Below are 20,149 nucleotides of genomic sequence, written 5' to 3' on the forward strand. Positions count from 1 at the left end.
TCTCCCCTGGAGTTGCCAGAAAGGAGTGCATCCCTGCTAATACCTTGATTTTAGTCCAGTGAGACTCGTTTAACACTTCTAATGTCTAGAACCATAAGATGTTACACTTACGTTGTTTTAAGCCACCACATTATAGATTTTGGTACCTGGAAGTGGTATGTTGCTCTAACAAATATCTAAAAATGTGGAAATGACTTTGGAATTGGGTAGAGGTCAGACGCTGTAGAAAATTTGAGGAGCCTTCTAGAAATAGCTTAGGCTGCCTGAACAGACTGTTAGTAGAAAAATGGACATTTAAAACCCTGCTGGTGAAGACTCAGAAGAAAGCGATGAGAATGGTATAGAAAAAAATATATCATTTAGGAATGAGAGAATTCCTAAATCATTGTGAATAGATTGTTGATAGAAATATATGGACATTAAAGTCCTAACTGTTTGTTAGGACTCAGATAGAAATGAGAAACATGTTATTGGAAATTGGAAGAGAGGTATCCTTATTATTCAGTGGCAGAAAGCATGGCTGAATTGTGTCTTGTGGCTATGGGTAAAGCAAAATTTGTAAATGATGAACTTGGATGTTTAACTGAGGAGATTTCCAAGCAAAGTGTTGAGGATGTGGCATGGTTGCCTCTTGCTGCTTACAGTAAAATGCAGGAAGAAAGCAATACATTGAGGGAGGAACTGTTAAGTGAAAGGAAAGAGAACTTGATGATTTGAAAAGTTATCAGCCTATCCAGAAGGCAAAAGATGCTAAATTAGGAGCTTCTCTAGCAGGAAAATGTGCTCTAAAAAGAATGCCGTGGGTACTACTGGAGACTTGCTAGGGCCTAAGAAGGAACTACAGGTCATAGTGTTCATTCACACAAAGACCCTTTGAGGGTGTGTGCCTCATGGATCACCTCAGCTATCTGGACAGAAGGCATGAATAGAAATGGTTTATTCAGGAAAGATCTGTGTTGAAGTCTCTTGTGTAATAGAGTGAATTCCCATGACATACACGGGAGACTCACAAGGGTGCTACAAAATTTCTACCAGCAGAAACACTGCTAGATTGTACCAAAAGGAACAGAGAGAGGATGAAATGAATAAAATGAAAGAAGGCTGTTGATTTCCCCAAATTCTGTGTCAGGAAACAGATAAAATTACCCAGCTGCAAACATAAGCTACACTTTTAAAAACAAAGGATAACTGCAAGGATCGAGGGGCCATGACACAGAGAATAGAGCTGAGAGCCAAAGAAGATTATTTCTAGGATTTGAAACCTAATAGGTTTGCCTAGCTGGATTTCAAAATTGTTTGAACTGGTGACTTCCTTTGTCCTTCCTTCTTCTGCTACTTTGAATGGGAATGCGTATAACTGCTATCCTATGCTTGTCCTCCACTGAATTTTGGGAGCATGTAACTTGTATTCTAATTCCATTGGCCCATGGGCAGAGTGGAATTTTGCCTTGGAATGGATTATATCCAAAGCCTCACTCAGACCTGATTTAGATGTTTTAATCATGAGATTTGGGACTTTTGAGCTGATGAAATATAAATGAGACTTTGGACGTGACATGATGTTATAATTGTTTGAGACTTTTGGAGATGTTGCCATGGGATGATTTCATTTTGTATGTGGCCTGGAATTGAATCTTTGGGATCTGAAATATAGACTATTGTTGGCAAAATAATGGCCTTACAAAGATGTCCATGTCTTAATCATCAGAATCTAGAATCCTCAGAATATGTTACCTTACATGGCAAAAGTAATTTTGTAGCTATGGCTAAATTAAAGATCTTGAGATAGAGAGATTATCCTGGATTGTTCTAGATTATCTAGGTGGGCCCAATGTAATCACAAGGGGTGAATGAAAGAAGCAGAAGCGTCAATATTAGAGTGATGCATCATGAGAAACACTGGACCAGCCATTTATGGCCTTGAAGATGGACAAAGTCATGAACCAAGGAGATAAATATATTCGTAATTTAAGCAACCAAATTTGTTACAGCAGCAATAGGAAACTAATACATAAACTTAAAAATTGCCACAGAGGGAGACATGATCTTTATTATCCCGGGCTGCAAATCCTGGAGGGAGATTCTATCTCTGTCTTCCAAGTCTGTTTGCTATGCAAACATCCTTGAAAGGCTGCCAGAAGTGCAGAAACATGAGACCCATGGAGAATTGTCTCCCAATGAGGATATTTCCAATCCTAGTGTTAAAAGTGATGCCTGGCTTCCTCTTATTGCTTATAATAAGAGAGGAGTGAGATAAAATAAAGGATTGTTAAAATACGAACAATTGATGGTTTCAAAAATTCTCAGGGTTTTCAGTTGACAAAGGATGCTAAAATTCCAAGGAAAGATCAAATCCATGACACTACAAAGGAAGCATAGACCAAAGCTAAAGCTAAAGGTGTGACTGAAAATTTGTTGAGACCTCAGAAAGATCAAAGTTTACGTTAGACAAAAGACTCTCTAAAGAGATAAAACATGTGCATCATGTATCCCTTCAATGAAACATTAAAGATTTTAATAAGTTTAAGTCATTGTTCCTCAGCTTTCCCAGATGAAATGCAAATTAAAAAGAATTTATCCCCAAGAGGTTGTAAATGTGGATTTTATCTAACGGTATGGACTGAAATAAGATTTACAACTTTTAAAGGGAATTTTGTATTCAGAAACATTACCAAATTTGACTGAAAAGGCCAGAGAAAGTAGAAAATGAAAAGAGGTCTTTTGACTCATAAAATTCTATTGACAGTAAGCTGCCTGAGAAGTAATACCTGCTACTTTTTGTGAAAAGGAAGGAGGACTCAGAGTGGAACCAAGAGCCCAGAACAATTATTTCCTGGCCTTGAGACCTGCTCACAGAATGTACAGCACTCATCTGGCTGAATTTTAGAATTGTTTCGGACCATTGTCTTTCCCTTCTGTTTTCTATTTTCTTTCTATTTTTGTATTTTCTATTCTTTCTACTTTTCTATGTTTTTCCTCTATTTTTTCTTTTTGAAGAGATTCTCTATGATAAATCCACCATTATAAACCGGGTATATTGGAGTCAGATAACTTGTCACTTTAGTTTCACAAGTCAAAAAGAACTATGCTTGAGGGGTTGCATTTAAGGAACCATACCCAAAGAGCCTCATCCACACTGGATCTGATTTAGATACATGATTCTGGAATTTGAGCTGATATAATACAGTAAGACTTGAGGGGGGCCTTATGAGGAAGAGAGTGTGTTTTGTTTGTGGGAAGAACATAAATCATTGAGAGCCAGGCAGGACTATCGTAGCGAGCCCCCAATGATCCCTGTCCCTTGGTCTCACACCTTTGTATGGTCCCCTCCCATGTTCTACTGGAGTTTGTCAAAGTGCCAAATAGCATATGGCAGAATATTGCTCACTCTTTGTCTCTCTCTCTCCCCTCTCTCTCTTGTTACTCTCTCTGGTAGGAAGAAGCTGTCATATTTTGAGCAAACATATGAAGAGATCCCTGTGCTAAGGAACTGAAAACTCCAGGCAGAGAAAGTAACTAAGGCCTGCCAACAATCAGGTGAATGAGTGTGGAGGCACATTCTAGAGCCCCAGTCAAGGCTTGAGATGGCTGCTTCCCCAGCTAAAAGCTTGATTTGACCTGGTTACAAACTTTGAACTAAAACCACCTAGCTCAGCCTCTGCAGATTCCTGACTGTCAGAAACTGTGGGAGATAACAAACATTTGCTCTTTTAAGCTACAAAGTTTGAGGGTAATTTGTTAGGCAGAAAAACATGACTTATTCAGTTTTGGTTTTCCAAATTACTTTAGTTCAAAACAGCAATTATCACTTTAAAAGGGAGGTATTCTCAGACTTAGAGTAAATGTGAAAATTCAAAGTAGCTTTTCAAATGACAACAGAAAATATCATCATAAATATAGTAGACCAACTCTTCAGGGCAAAACTCCATCAAACATGTGGCCGATTGAAAATATGGATCAATATAAAGATCATTCTAAATAGAACTGAATATTTTTTGCTTTTACTTTTTATTTTTAATCATTTGTTTTTTGTACTGCTGATTTTGCTCTTTCTCTAACTGAACTAAAAAGCAAACAGACACTGAACTGCTGAGTACATGAAATACTAAAATGTGACATATTCCTGTCCTTACTTCTGAGGAAAGTGGTAAAACATGTGTAAAGTTTTCTGAATATATTTTCAATTAATAGTTAGAATTTTAGGGAAAAGGAAAGTTAAATTTACATGAAATAAAGAATCAGATGAAAAATAAATAAACAGTTTTTATTAACCAAAAATAATCAGTCTAGAACATAAAAATCAAATGACTATTTTTTTCACAACATATCATGCAGTTATAATACAGAGAAAGTAAAGCAAGAGTTTTAATTTTGAAACGGTGCTTTTTCTGTGTAGTAACAATTTCTTTGAATATTTCTAATGCTTAGCTATAACTTTCTAAATATACAATTTAGAGAGAATTGCCAGGTGCTCCATTTGTGTGGATTCATGCAAAGCTCCTGGTAGATCCTAAGCAAGATTCTCTATTCTATCTTAGCTACCAATTTTCAGTTACTTTTTCTATTAGATGTCACAGTTTTATTAAAGTTGTTTTTATTGCATCTTAAATTCACTACACTGCAATTCAATGGTCTCCTTTAAATTGGAAAAGAATGAGATACGGAAATATTTAAGTGAATTGCCAGAGCACAAATGCTATTTAGTGTCAGAGGGACAATTTGAAATGTCATTACTTAATTTCAAAGTTATTTGACTCCCTAAATTATTCAATAACTTAGAAAACTCTTCACACATACTCTTACTGTTTTAGAAATCCTCTTTTAATAAGTCTTGGGTGCTTTAAAAAAGTAGTCATTGCTTTGTAGTGCCCTATATTTTAAGCAATAGTACTTATATGTTTTCTAATAATTAACACATGGGAAAGACATAGAAATAGGAAAGTAAATGAAAAGAGTGAAATCATTAAGTCCTCATCATTTTAAATTAAGTTTCCTGTGTTTTCTATAGTCAAGTTTCTATACTGATGAGTCAAAACTAATTTATTCCTCTGTTTATATCTTGAATGATTTTCCTATTTGGCAAAAGTGAAATACTGATATATATCTTTGTTTCGCGTGTGTTTATACTTTTTATGAAATAATGAGGAATATATGATGCTGTAAGTCCAATATTTTCTCAAAATTTTAGCCAAATATCTGCCAGCATGTATTGAATAATCTGTAATTTTATTACTGAACCAGATTCATTTTGCCCATTACACTGTATGCCAACCACCGAGATGATGGATTTTGCAGCAGAGAAAGGATTTATTCAGAAGGCAGCCAAGTGAGGAGAGGGGAGAACAACTCTCAAATCTGCCTCCTCAAAAATGAGGATTAGGGATGTTTATGGGATAAGGAGTAGGGTGGTCTGAAGTATGAAAGTAGATGATTGGAGGTGAGGAGGAGTGAGGTGATTGATGATCTGTGCAAGCTAGTCAAGCTTCATGGCTCTTCATAAGACACATGTTCACAAAGTGGTGGTGTAGCATGATCTGAAGGTTGAGTTTTTGGTCCTCTAACATCAAAGGGTCACCTATCGGGTATCCACACAGGCCCAGTTGATGAGTCGGTGGTTTTAATCAGCCTGAACTGGACAAGGAGTCAACCCAGTTCCTGAAAGACTCAAGCACTCGTTACCATGGTGACCCAAGCATCAGAGATTTCATCTACAGGGTGGGCTTTAGTAATGCATTATCTAACTACTTTTGCAAACAAATAACTAACTGAGTATAGTTAAAGCAAGTTGGCCCCCAGTTTCAATTTCCCCACTGATATGAAATAACAGCTGTATACAATTGTAAATCCATGTATGTAATCAGCTTCTTATTTTTGTTGGTCTCTTACCTGTTTGCCAATGCCTGTTTGAAATTCAAATTGTACAACTGCATGAAGTTTTAAAAATAGTCTTATTTTGGCAATGGAAGGGTCTACTCCAAGTCTTTCTTGTTGCCTTTTAAATTTTTCTTAGGAAGTTCTCTATTTACTCTTTCCATTTAATTTTAGAAATACTTTCAAGCTAAAGATAAATAACTTGAAAACATCTATTATAGTGACTTCTACTATTTCTTGGACCCAATGCTCATCTTCCTCCAGTGTCATGGAATGAGGCTGGTGTGTGATTAGATTCCTGCTCCTTGGAGTTAGGCAGAGATTTGTTACTCTCTCTTGCTGATTGGCTTTGTCTAGAAATTAAATGAGTCATTTGTGGCTTGAGATTTACAAAGTCACATGAAAGCTCCTGTTTGTCTCCCCTGCTCTGTCGCAGTTTCCAGACAAGATCTCTTGTTGAACAAAAAAGAAATAAGACCAAAGGTCAAACTGCTGGATCTCTATATAGAGGAGGCCTCCCTGGTCAGCTTACCAGACCCACATGATTGGTATGAGGAAAAACGAAACTTTTGTTAGGGATTGTCTTACTAATTCTTCAGTTACGTGTCTTTCCTTTTAGACATTGCAATCAGTCACTACCTTGAAGAATCCAGGAGAGAACACAAAGAAGCTAATGTGAGGCCCAAATAAATCAGAGTGGGCTCTTCTCCCATCAGCCCACCTTAGAGGTCAAATATAGGCAGATGCCATAACACAGATGGGTGATTTCCTGCATCCCTCTGCTTGAGGGTCTTTTTTGACCATTACAGTATACTCAGATGTTGTTTCTGAGTTCCTGCCTGCCTGCATGTGCAGAGATTTTAATGTGCTAGGAGTGTCCTGTAAGCAATATGATCTGTGAATGGGTATATAAATAGCCCAGCTTCTTTGCCTCTTCACAGAACAAATTTTAGTTTATTCCAAACAGTGTATTGGTGGGATGGAGTCGCAGTTTCCCTTATAGGCAACCTGACAATTATGAAACTCTTTATTGGTTTTCCTCTCTTCCTGTCTCACTTTCCTGCTTCCTGCATACTTCTTGAAATGAGCTCCCAAATAAAATGCTTAAATACAAATCCTCGTGTCAGGTTCTGTGTTCAGAAGATTCCCAACTAGGATAATAAATATGCATCAAACTTTCAACAATAATGTATTGACAAACAAGGCAGCTTTGTGCTCTGGCTCTGCTTTCAGTGCCAACTTTCTTAATAACATCGCCTAATCGGCTAACACTTACACTGCAGGAAATAAAACCTGGGAACTCCTGGGATAAAGGAAAAGGTAAAGGATCAAGGAGACAGGATCGTTATGTCTATGTGGCAATCACATAACTTGGACACCTTCCATTTTTCATTTTAAGTCCTTATTTTTCCCATAGTTTTAGGTTCCACAGCAAAATTCAGAGGAAGGTACAGAGATTTTCCATGTAACCCTTGCCCCACACATGCATATTTTCCCCCACTGTCAACCTCCCGCACCAGAGTGTGACATTTGTTACAATTGATGAGCCTGCATAGACACACCATAATCACCCAAAGTCCATGGTTTACCCTACGGTTCACTCTTGGTCATGTACATTCTATGGTTTTGGACAAATATACCACCATTATAGTATCTTTCAGAGAGTCTTCCACCATTATGGTATCATTACACTGGAAGTTCTAGTTAATGCCATAAGACGAGAAAATAAAATAAAATGTATACAAAATGGCAAGGAAGAAATCAAACTGTCATTAAGACTTAATGGGGAGTGTGTTGAGATTTCTGGATAAGATTTCCAAATCTGACTTTGAAAATGAGGGCCTTGATTGTCAACGTCAATTTTCCTTCTACCTTTCACCTTCCTCCTTTGGATAATGCCAGGGGGTGATACGATATTTAGCATTGTTTCAGGAATCCTGATACAATGAGGGAAAGTCAGATGAAATATTCAGGTGCCAATCTAGAGCTGTGATAGCACTAAATAGCTGATCCAACCTAGCATCTGCCTACCTAGGACTTTTTTTTTCCTGAGGAAGATTCAACCTGAACTTATATCTGTTGCCAATCGTCCCCTTTTTGCTTGAGGAAGATTCACCTGAGCTAATATCTGGCCAATCTTCCTCTATTTTGTATGTGGGTTTCTGTCACAGCATGGCTGCCAATGAGTGGTGTAGGTTCGTGCCCTGGAAGTAAACCCGGGCTACTGAAGTGGAGCACACTGAATTTAACCACTAGGCCACAGGGTGGGCCCCCTACCTAGGACTTTTTGATCTGGAAGTCAATTATATGTCTCCATTTTATAAGCATTTTTGTTCCTCAAAGTATTATAACTCATACACAAGGCTTACCTTTAGCATAATTTAGAGAAAATCCTTAGTTATATTAAAAAATAAGTTTTAAATTATAATGAAGAAAACAGATCTGCCAAATAGTATTACAGAGTAAATGAGGTATACTTTTATCTGTTAAAAAAATCAGAAGGAGAAAAATAATAAAGAAAAAACTGCAATCAATAAAAGTCAAAACAGAGACAATAGGGCAAACCAATGAAATTAAGTCATAGTTGTTTAATGATCAATAAAACGTATAAATCTCTCCACAGATTGATCAGGAGAAGAGAAGAGTGGCACAAACTACAAGTATCTGTAATGGAAAGAAGAATATCACTACAGATCTTACAGACATTGAAAAGACAATAATGAAATATAATAAACAACTTCAATAAATTTGGCAACTTTGATGAAATGGACACATTTCTTGAAAAATACAAACTATCAAAGGTTAGCCAAGAAGAAAAGACAATATATAAAGTCTCATGTATGTGGATAAAATTGAATTTTTTAGTTGGAAATCTTACCACAAAGTAAACTGAAACCCAAAAGCCATCAATGGCAAATTGTACCAAACATTTAAGGAGGAAATACTATCAATTCTACACAGACACTCAGAACAGAGAAAAAGAGGGATGAAATCACAATTCATCTTATGAAGCCAAGATTACCTTGATTCCAAAAACAAATTATAAGAAGATAAACAACAGAGCAATATGCCACAAAAACAAACAAAAAATCTTTTAAAATATTAAAAAGAATTAAATCCAGTGACGTATGAATTTGGGAATGTATTACCAACAATTGGCTTATATAGGGAGCATCCTCTACCTCTAAGCCTGAGATAAAGCACGCATGAAAGACCTCCCCACCCCCACACCAGTGTTGAGATCCAGACTTTGCTTGACAGGGTACTGTCATGGATCACTGCATGGTAGAGAAGCTGTGTGGTGCTGGGCCTGAGGAACTTACTGGAAATCCACCCTCTCTGGTGCCAGTGAAATCTGAACATGGGATCAAGTTTTCAGAGGTACACTACTACAAAACTTCTCAAGGTAGCTATGCAGAGAAGTTTTGGGTGCTCTTTGCCATGGAGCAATGAAGAATCCTGGAGCAAGACCATCTGCACAGGCTGGGTTCTGGAAGTACCACCTCTGCTATAGGGCCTGGGCACTGGAGAAGTTGCACACATTAGAGACTTTGTGCTGGAAATTCACCTCCTACTGCAGGCCCCTGGTGCAAGAGAATCTGTATAGTTTACAGGAGCTTATTACTGGAAATACCATTCATGCTACAGGACCCTGGTGTAATAGGAGATGCAAGTGTCGTAGGAGATTGATTCTGGAAATATCACCTATGCTGCAGGGCCCAGGTGCCAGGGAAATGTGCACAGGAACTTTGTTCTGAATATACCAATCATGTTGCAGGAAAATGATGCAAAGAAGCCTCACATGGTATAGGATATTGGTACTAGAAATACAATCCTTGCTGTAGGTTCCTGGGACAAGAGAAGCTTCACATGCTTTAGAAGCCTGGGACTGGAGAAGTTGCCCATGACGCAGTTTCTGGGAGATGCATCATACACTGCAAGTGCACTACACTGGAGAAGCTAACCACACAAGAGGAGATGGGTGCTGGAGAACACACGAGCCAGAAAACAAAATTATTTCCTTGTTCAATGTCTACCAATGCCTTTTACTGACAGCTTAAAAACATAACAATTGGTAAATGGAAAATATTTAGTTGCCCAGATCCACATTCTCAGAACAGAAAATGAGGGAGAAATTTAATAAAGTTTATGCAAGTCTTTTACTTAAGTTTAAAATATTGTTGAGATGTATTAAAGAAGATTTAAATAAATATAGTATATTGGTGGATTGGAACAGACGATATTTTTATGACGTAAATTCTTTCCAAATTGACCTATAGATTCAATGCAATCACACCCAAAATCATAACAGGATTTTGTAGAAGTTGTCAAGCTGATTCTAATATTTATAAAGAGATGTGAATGACCTAGGATAGTAAAATAATTTTGAAAAAGGAGAACAAGGTAGCAGGATTTACACTACTGGATTTCATGATTTATTATAAAGATATAAAAATTATTGCAGTGAAGTTTTGTTGAACGATAGGCAAATATGTCAATAGAACAGAAAAGAAAGTTCAGAAAAAGAAAAGAAGAGTCTTTCCAAAAAATGATGCTAGAATGATTGTATATTCAAATAAAGGAACAAACACACATGCAAAGAAAAAAACTTTGATCTTTATATCATACTATACACACAAGTTAACTTGAAATCGATGATAGACCTAAATATAAAAACTCAAATGCTAAGGTTTCTAGATGAAAACATATGAGAAAAATCCTCACAATCTTAGGATAGGCAAAGATTTCTCAGACAGGACTAAAAATTAGTTAATTTTGAAATTAAACTTCACCAAAGTCATTTTTTAAAGGATACTGTTAAGAAAATGCAATGGCAAGCCACAGAGTGGAAGAAAATAATTGCAATACGTATATCTTACAAAGGAATTTTACTTAGAATATAAAAAGAGCTCTTCAAACTCCATAATAAGAAGATGTAAGAACCTGGTATAAATGGCAAGAGATTAGAACACTTAAAAATAAATTCTAATACAGTCATGCACCACATAACATCATTTCAGTCAATGATGGACTGCATATACTATGGTGTTCCCGTAAGGTTAGTACTATATACCCTAGGTGTGTAGTGGGCTATCCCATCTAAGTTTGTCTTAATTGCACTCCATGTTGTTCACACAATGACAAAATCACCTAAGGACGTGTTCTCAGAATGTATCCCCGTCATTAAGTGATGCATGACTCTATATTTATACTGTTGAAATTCTACTCAACAATATAAAGGAAGAGATACCGATGCATTCAGTAACATAGGTGAGTCTCACAAACATGTCAAATGAAAGAAGCTGGACTTCAGTTATATGAAATTCTAAGAGAACAAAAACAGGAAAAAAAAGCAGTAGGTTATTGTCTCGGTCATGGCATGGAAGTGACTGACTTCAATTTGTAGATAAAAACTTTTTGAGGTGATGGTTACATGGGTGCTTATTAGTCAAAACTCATTGAACTCTGCATTTAAAATGGTGTGCAGGTATAAAGACTATTGATAAAAAGACTTCTCCCGTGATTAAGACCCCTCTACTCCTCAAATTTCCTTTCTGCATGCTTTTCCATGAATATTTCTCAGTCCAGTCATCAGCACAGCGTGGCCTATGTTTACACCGTATTAGAGAATGAGCTCTATACTGTAACACATTTTTAATCTGTTTATTTCTGGAGCTTTGTTTTGCTCATTCAGGGTTTACTATAAGGTCTTAGGTAACAAATATGAACATTAATTATTCCAGGAAAGAGCAACAAAGATAGAAAAAAAATGACCTAAAGTATTTAGATATTAAAGTTTAGTTTTCCATTAGAAGGAGAAAAAGAAAAAAAGTCCCTATGTGAATTCAGTGCAGTACATGATCAAAAGGAAGACTTTATTAGGTAAGAAAATTGCTGTGGTTTCTGTGTTGGTTTTGTGAAACCTTAACATGTGTAGTAGATTTTAGGATTATTTTTATGAGAAATTCTTAAAATAATAAAATGTTCTTAAATTTAAGTAGGTATACTTTAAATATCTGAGACCATCAATTATTCATAAGAGCTCATTCTGAAACAGTGACATGTAAGTATTAGACTAAGGTATAGATTTAAATATTTAAATATATTGTGGAAGGCCTGATTTATCAATGCATAAATATACTATTAAAATAATGTCAACTGCTATGTGTGAAATTAACTTACCTATCTATGGTCAGTCTACACTTGAAGAATTAGGACCACATAAACTAACACAAATGAAATGTAATATGTTTCAGAAAACCTAAGTATAACAGAAAAGTCAAGTGATTGAAATTATCTACTTTATTAAAATCGTGGATGATTCATAGCCAATTAACCTTTTCAAGCTAAATGATATGATTCAAAGACAGATGATGACAAGCAAAATGTTAATCATAAACTCTTAGGTTTTCACTGGAACTCGCTTTGATGAATATATAAAAAGAAATCTCATCAATAAGACTAGATCTACTCTTGTTTGAAAACAAACCGGTTTTCTCATATCTGGTGGAGGACATACCCTAATGATTCTATCCATGGCCTACCTTTTCTTAATAAGAAATATTAAAAAGATGCTGAAAGGGATGACAGAAGCAAGATTCCCTGGAATTACTTCTCTCAACCGGGTTATTCCATTCTGAACAGGTGGCAGGAAAATGGTGGATATTGGAGTTTTTAATTCCTTCAGGCATGTGGGCAAATAGGTGAGGTAAAAAGTGAAACTTGATAGAATCCCTGTTCCTTTTGTTATTATTTCGAACTCAGATGGAAAGAGGAATCTGTTTTTCAAGTATTTAGCTGTCATGTTATGTCCAATAAGAAATGAAATTGGGGAAAGAAGAAAAATATCGAGTTATCAATTATTGTGTGTTTTGCACTTTACGTGTAAGTTTTCAGGTTTTTAGTAGTTCCTGTTTTATAGGTTCAGGGTCACTAAACTTGAAAATTTCAAAGTCAATGTTTAACATTATTTTCCTCTAATTTCCTAATACAGTTCTCCTTTTGTTGGAGAAAATGATCTTGTGGATAATTGAACATTCTTGCATTCTCCCATAACTCACTTGCTTCCCTGAATAAAAAGAAACAGTTTCTCACAGAAGAGAAGAGGAAAAATTGAGACTTTCATCAAAGGGGCTAGTTTCCTCAGTGACATGATGTTTGAAGTCAATAGAGAAATGTAGTTAACTTCCTGTCTCCACCTCTTCTCTTCCATTGGCTGATCTCTAATGACCTCATCCTCATGTAAGCAGAGGGCTGATTAAAGGTAGAATAGTTAGATAGTTAATAACACATATCTTATTTGTTTTATAAAAAGGGAAAGCAATAAAAGTAATATTTTTGAGTAATAAGTTCAAGGTATTTTGGAAAGCCTGTTATATTTTTATAACATTTCTCACAAAGTTTTGAAGGAGACTATTAATGCTCCCATTTGCTAGGAGGTGAGCTGGTCATGGAGAAATGTAGAGACTAGACCGTCAATTTAGTAACAGCTTGTAAGTGGAGCACGTGGTCAGGAGGCAGTGTCTGTTTGACTTGAAAAACTTTGTATTCTCAATGACATAATAGTTGAAGCTATAAAGCGCATCAAATAATGAAGGTGATGCCAGCCTGAATGGAGCTATCCCTTTTGCAGAGATGACTTAGAGAGGATTCCACAGAGGAAGTGAATTTCACTCATTCTTCTAATCTTACAAAAACTGGATTAAATGAAGAAAAGCCTTATTTATAAAACCTAAGAAAAAGATTCAACACTTCAGCCTCCATTTAACAAGAAATTTGCAAAATCCTGTATCAGGAATAGTTTGAAATCCTCCAGGAAAAAAGCAAAATAGTTTTGCACATGAATAAACAGACATAAAGTGTGACTTATTATTATCATACCAATTTTCCCTTAGTTAGTCTACACATTTAATACGATCATAATAAAAATACCATCAAGCTTTATTTTCTGAAACTAGGAAGTTCATGTTGAAGGTTTTATGGAATAATAAAAAGCAAGAATAACTAGGAAATTCTTAAAAATGAAGAACTAGGAAGGGACTCTATCATATTATATTATGATATATAGAACTATATTATAATGCCATTTTAAAGGCTTTATAAATAAAACAATGTGTTACCTGGCACATGAATGGGCAGTCAGCCTAGTGGAATAACATAAAAAGATTAGAAATAGGTCCAAGAATATATGGAAATTTAGTGTGTAATAAAGACAGCATCTCAAATCCAAGAGTAAAGATTGATATTTTAATAAACGGCATTGAAACAACAGGTTAGCCATTTGGAACACAATAAAATTAGATTCATACCACATACCAAGTGAGAATAAACTGCAAAAGAATCAAATATATAAATCTGATTAAGTAAGACTGTAAAGTACCAGAAGTAAACATGAGTTTAATCTGAATGTGAGAGAAAACTTTCAAATTATGCCTCAAAAACTAGGTGCCATAAAAATAAGTTTGATTAATTCAAATACATTACCAAAAAAGTCCCCAACTTTTACATGATAAGAAAATCATAAGAAATATAAGAGAAAAATGATGAACTGAAAATAGTGCAAATCAGAATGACAAAAATCAGAATTACAAAAATTCAAAATTTTGGTAGAGTGCTATGTTAGTGAAGTTATAACAAATAGTCACTTTTTTATATTGCTGATGGGAATAAGGAATGATAGAATTCCTATGGTTGGGAACATAGCAACAAGTACCAAAATTGACACAGAAAGGCTACTTCTAGAAACTTTCTTGAAGTTACACCTCCAATAACATAAAAAAAATCACAATTATTAATTGTAACATCATATGTAATAAATATACTAAGGTAACATTCATACAATTTAGTACAAGGCAGTGATAAAAAACAAAAAGATCCCCATTAACTGTTAAAGAGTGATGTCAACATTACATTTTTAGGTTATATAGAAAAGTGCAAAGCAGTATATGTAGTGTGCTGCCTTTTATTTTAAAGAACTACTTTGGCAATAACAAACACAGGAATAATAAAGCAGAAATTATGAAACTGGATATCCAAAGCAGATGATAGACAATAAGGTGGGAAATACAACGAGGTGGAGGGAGCTTCTAATTTTGAAATTATGATATTAATTTATGTATTTTAGCAAGCATACATTTACAAGGAACAGACAAGAAAGATAATTTCTGCTTTATCATTCTTGTGCTTGTTATATCATGTTTCCTTCAATCTCTCTTTCTCTCCTCTCTTTTCTTCCTTTATATACATATAGAGAGATGCACAATTTGGTAACGTGAATTTTCAGTGTATCAGAAACACTCCTCATGGCATTAGCTGTTCCTTTAAGTGTCTTTGAGGAAGCTCATGGCATTCCATTGTATGGCTAGACTACAGATTTTTAATCTCCGTGACTTAGCATTTTTACTTTGTCCATTGTTTTTGTACTTCCTTCATGACAAACTTTTCATACATATTAAAAAATGTACAATATCCTCTAGAATGATTTTTCATTTTATACTCCACAAACAGCTCCAGATATTTCCCCCATCGTTGCTCATCTAATATAGGTAAAAATAATATCTCTTCAATTTTAATTGCAATTCTTTACTCATCACAATGCTTTTTATGTTCAAAATTCCTTTTTCTATTGTTGTATATAGGCTTTTTCATATTTTCTGTGCTTTTTGGTTTTTTTATATGGGAAAATTCTCTACATATTTAGCCAAATAATACCTTATATCTGCTGATAGATAGAAATCTTCTAATTTATAAATCAAATTAATGACATATGAAATGATTTTTGGTTTTTCCTGGAGTTTTCAAGGTTTTGTAATTCTACCTATTATTCCTCACAATATCAAAACTTGATAACTGTCTCAAAACATTTGCAGACTTTTTGTTAGTTTTGTCTTCCACTCTTTGGACATATTACAATAGACAAATTTTCTATTTGTCAAATAAAAATTACTCAATAAGTAGCATTTAAAAATTGTTTGCTTCATAAACTAATTTAATCTCCAGTCCATAAAGTTCTAATACTTCAATGAAATAGCAGAGTTGAAGTACTGTAATGATAAGAGAGATACAATGGAATCTGTCAGATCTGAGCAGATTGCCAATCTATTGTTTACTTTTAGAACAAATTATCCTCTTCAGGCCTTAGTTATCTCATCTTAAAAAAGGAATGATACTAGATTTTCCAACTATTTAAGTAAGTTATATACTAATTAAAATTAGGTTGGTGCCGGGCTGGCCCCGTGGCCGAGTGGTTAAGTTCGCGCGCTCCACTGCAGGCGGCCCAGTGTTTCGTTGGTTCGAATCCTGGGCGCGGACATGGCACTGCTCATCAAACCACGCTGAGGCAGCGTCCCACATACCACAACTAGAAGAACCCACAACGAGAAATATACAACTATGTACCGGGGGGCTTTGGGGAGAAAAAGGAAATAATAAAATCCTAAAAAAAAAAAAAAAAAAAAAAATAGGTCAGTGCCCTGTGCATATTGGAAGTGAAATAATAGTTTCTTCTTATGTATATGTAGCTGACTAAAATAAAATATGAGTATATACTTGGCCTGAACCTGGGACCATGGTTTTGTATGCAGTATAGTGATCAGCAGTTTTTAAATTAAATTTTGCCTACTTCTATTAATCTTGGAAATTTGTTTGTTTACAAATAATGTGTATGTATTTTCTGAAGAATATTTTCTACTTGAGTCCCTAATAATATTTTTCTAATATTTGTGTAACTTTTTGATTATGGTTTTAAAACAATGTGTATCATAACATTGAAAAGTTGAAAAAGTTGGAAAGTTGCATTTACGTTATAAAATTATTTTCATAAATTGCCAAAAATGCATTTATATCCATATATATTCTATTTATATTTATATATTGGAAATCTAGTCAGTATAAACATTTTTCAACATGAAATGTCTTATGGGTCCTCCTGGAGCAGAATATGTTAATTTTGTGAAATTGGTATTTCACATAAAGGTGTCTTCCTGATAAACCATGATTCTAGGTTATAGCATCCCATCTTTGATATAACTTAAAAGAGATCATGCTGTGACAAAAAGAACATTCTTGAAACTGCTTCATTAATTTGTTCCTTTGAGGTCATTTATATTTGCAGTTTATACAATGGGGGTTATCTTTTAAGCAGAAGGTCTGATGATACCTCCTGCCAGTTTGACCTAATTAGAATCAGGAAGATGGTTTTTTAAAAATGCCAAATGAGCCTTTAACCTTGACCCAGTCCAGTGGCCCATTATTTTAAGTCTGACTGTTAGAACCCATACGTGGTGTTAACTCCATGTTGTGACAAGGCCTTTATGCTGCATTAGTGGGGATGGAGAATACATTAGTAATAAATCATAAATAAAGAACAAAACTATAAATTTGGTAATAAATACCTTACTTTATAAATTATGTGATGAAACATAGCTATTACAAATAAACACCAATCATCTATGAATTGTGGAAAATTATATCACCTACTCTAGAGAGTTAATTAGTGAGATTAACAAACAAATATTTATAAAGTGTAAAGAATAATGAGTGTCCCCAAAATGACTTACTTGTATAAATATTAATTTTTATACTTATGTTGGTGAATTATAGGAATAATTCAGAATAATTGTTACTGACTCTCTCACATCATAGGTTCTAAACTAGATATTTCTTATATAATGTATTCATTCACATGATCCTGTAGAATAAGTGTTGCTCCTATTTTACAAGATAATAAACAACAGGGACTTATCTGTGGTAAATAAATAGTAGCAAGTACTAAGGATGTTGCTCACCTGCACTAGAATGTTGATTTTAATACCCCTGTAATGTTTCCTCAGTCTTGGTACTTTCGCTTAATAATATTGAAAAGTTCTTTAACTTAGAGTCTTACGAAGACAAAAAAAATTAACTAATAATAAGTGACCTCAAATGCACAATGAGAATTCTACCATGATGACTGAATTTACTTAGTTAAACTCCTGTATTATCAATTGTAAATCATACACAGTGACTTCCAAATCAGAACATCAGGCAGTCAATAGAGTATAGACTACATATTGTCAATTGAGTTGTACTTGGATTTACCAGTTGTATACCATATACCATATATATCATATTCAGTGGCTTCTCAATTTGATCAAATAATCAGATCAATAATCTGTTATGTAAAGATAAAAAAATTCTCACATAAATTTGATCATGTTTATAGGAGAATATTTTCTAATTAGCCTTTAAATTTGCATTTTAAATCTAATAATCATATAATATAAAATGATAAGTTGCCTAACAATAATTTTCACCAAATTATAGTCTTATGCAATAATACAATTTATTCCTATCTCATTACTTTTTATTCTGTTTGCTTTCTCTTACTCTAACCTGAAATGGCTCCTTACCATTCTATCATAAAAAATTCTTGCTTTTTCAGAAAGGAAAGGTAAGTATCATAGTGCCTACTACTGAAGCAATAACCAAGAAAAATGATATAAAGTTAATTTATGAGTGAGCCAATTTTGGTGGTGTTTAATCTTTTCAACTGTAGTAATTCCCTTCCATTCTACTCAATTAGTTTGGCTCTGAAATATTTTAACAGCGTACTTATTAGCATTCTACCTGTGACTACTTCTCCGTGGCAGAGGAAATGGAACTGAGTAACAGGCTCTGTATGGAAATTACTTAGGGAATACAGTTCATGAATATCTCATAATAAAAATTAGGGTAAACAAAAAGAGCATCTGTCTGTTCAGGTGTAACACATACTATTTTGAACATATGCATCATGGATGATATTTTAATAATTATTCAGATCTGCATTGAAATTTTTGTTTCCATCTTTAAATGTAGTTTGTATGCAAAATAAACATTTCATTAAAACTAATTGATCCATCCCAACCCTTTTCCTCATAGTGTTTCTTTTCTTTTTATTTTTGTGAGGAAGATAGTCACTGAGCTAACATATGTGCCAATCTTCCTCTATTTTATGTGGGATGCTGCCACAGCATGGCATGACTAGTGGCACTAGGTCTGCACCTGGGATCCGAACCTGTGAACCTCATGCCACTGAAGTGGAGCATGCGAACTTAACCACTATGCCACCAGGCTGGCCCCTTCATAGTGTTTCTTGGAAGTAAAAGAGCCAAAAGTAAAGATAACACATTTTCTGATAAGTCAGATTGATGAGAGGGATCAGTGAGAGACAAAACTTGTTCTGATGGACAAGAATATGTGTAGTGGGTACAGGATGGTGGTGACGGCAGTGGCACAGAATGGCTGATACATGATCAAAAAGGACCTGTTAGCTGCACATTTGTCATCAGTTATACCCATCAAATCATGGAAATATTCTGACATTGTATCAGAGAATGGAAAAAAGCAGTGACTGATCATTAAAACAAATAAATGGAATAAATGATCTGTTTTCTCTACTAAATATCTGATAATGAATCAATAATTAGAACCATCTATATACACGGTAATGCAGAAATTTTGATAATCTGTCTCCTACAATAAAAATACCTTTTGTTTCTTTCAATCCTCATACGTTTTTTTAATATGAGAATTTTTTATGATGATATTTATGGGAGGTATTGATTAGTATGTTCATTTTTTTTAGTGGGTTCCCCCTCCCTTTTCTTTTTTGCTGAGGAAGGTTTGCCCTGAGCTAACATCTGCTGTCAATCTTCCTCTTTTTGTATGTGAGTCGCCACCACAGCATGGCCACTGATAGACGAGGGGTATAGGTCCACACCTGGGAACTGAAAGCCTGCTACTGAAGCAGAGCGCACTGAACTTAACTGCTAGGCCACCAGGGCTGGCTGGATATGCTCACTTTTTTGACGCTTCCTTTTAATTTTATTTTCTGATATTTTTAAGGCCACTATGCTGTGTATTTGTGTGCATAGCTATGCATGTGTGTTTTCAAACATATGTAACTTTATACTCTGCTTTCCTAGTTGCCTTGAACCCACAGTAAGACAATGTGGCTACCATCTTCTTAGAGCTCCTATCAACAATGTCATGTTACTATGCTTTTGAAGTCATTATTTTCCACTGATAACGCGCCTGAGTATATACTTACATTGAGAGTTCCCTGGAATAATTTCTACTTAGCTTTCTACTTAGAAGCTATTGCATTTTTCTCTGCATTTGCTGGCTTTATTTATCCCCTGTATTCTCTGATTATCTCCATATATTTGCTGAACAGTTTGGTCTGTAAGATTTGTATTTAAAAACTAACTTTTGGAATTAACCAACATTGATATGTCTTCCCACATTGATGTCTAAT

The sequence above is a fragment of the Equus quagga genome, chromosome 21, assembly GCF_021613505.1.
Source record: "Equus quagga isolate Etosha38 chromosome 21, UCLA_HA_Equagga_1.0, whole genome shotgun sequence".
Taxonomy (NCBI): Eukaryota; Metazoa; Chordata; class Mammalia; order Perissodactyla; family Equidae; genus Equus; species Equus quagga.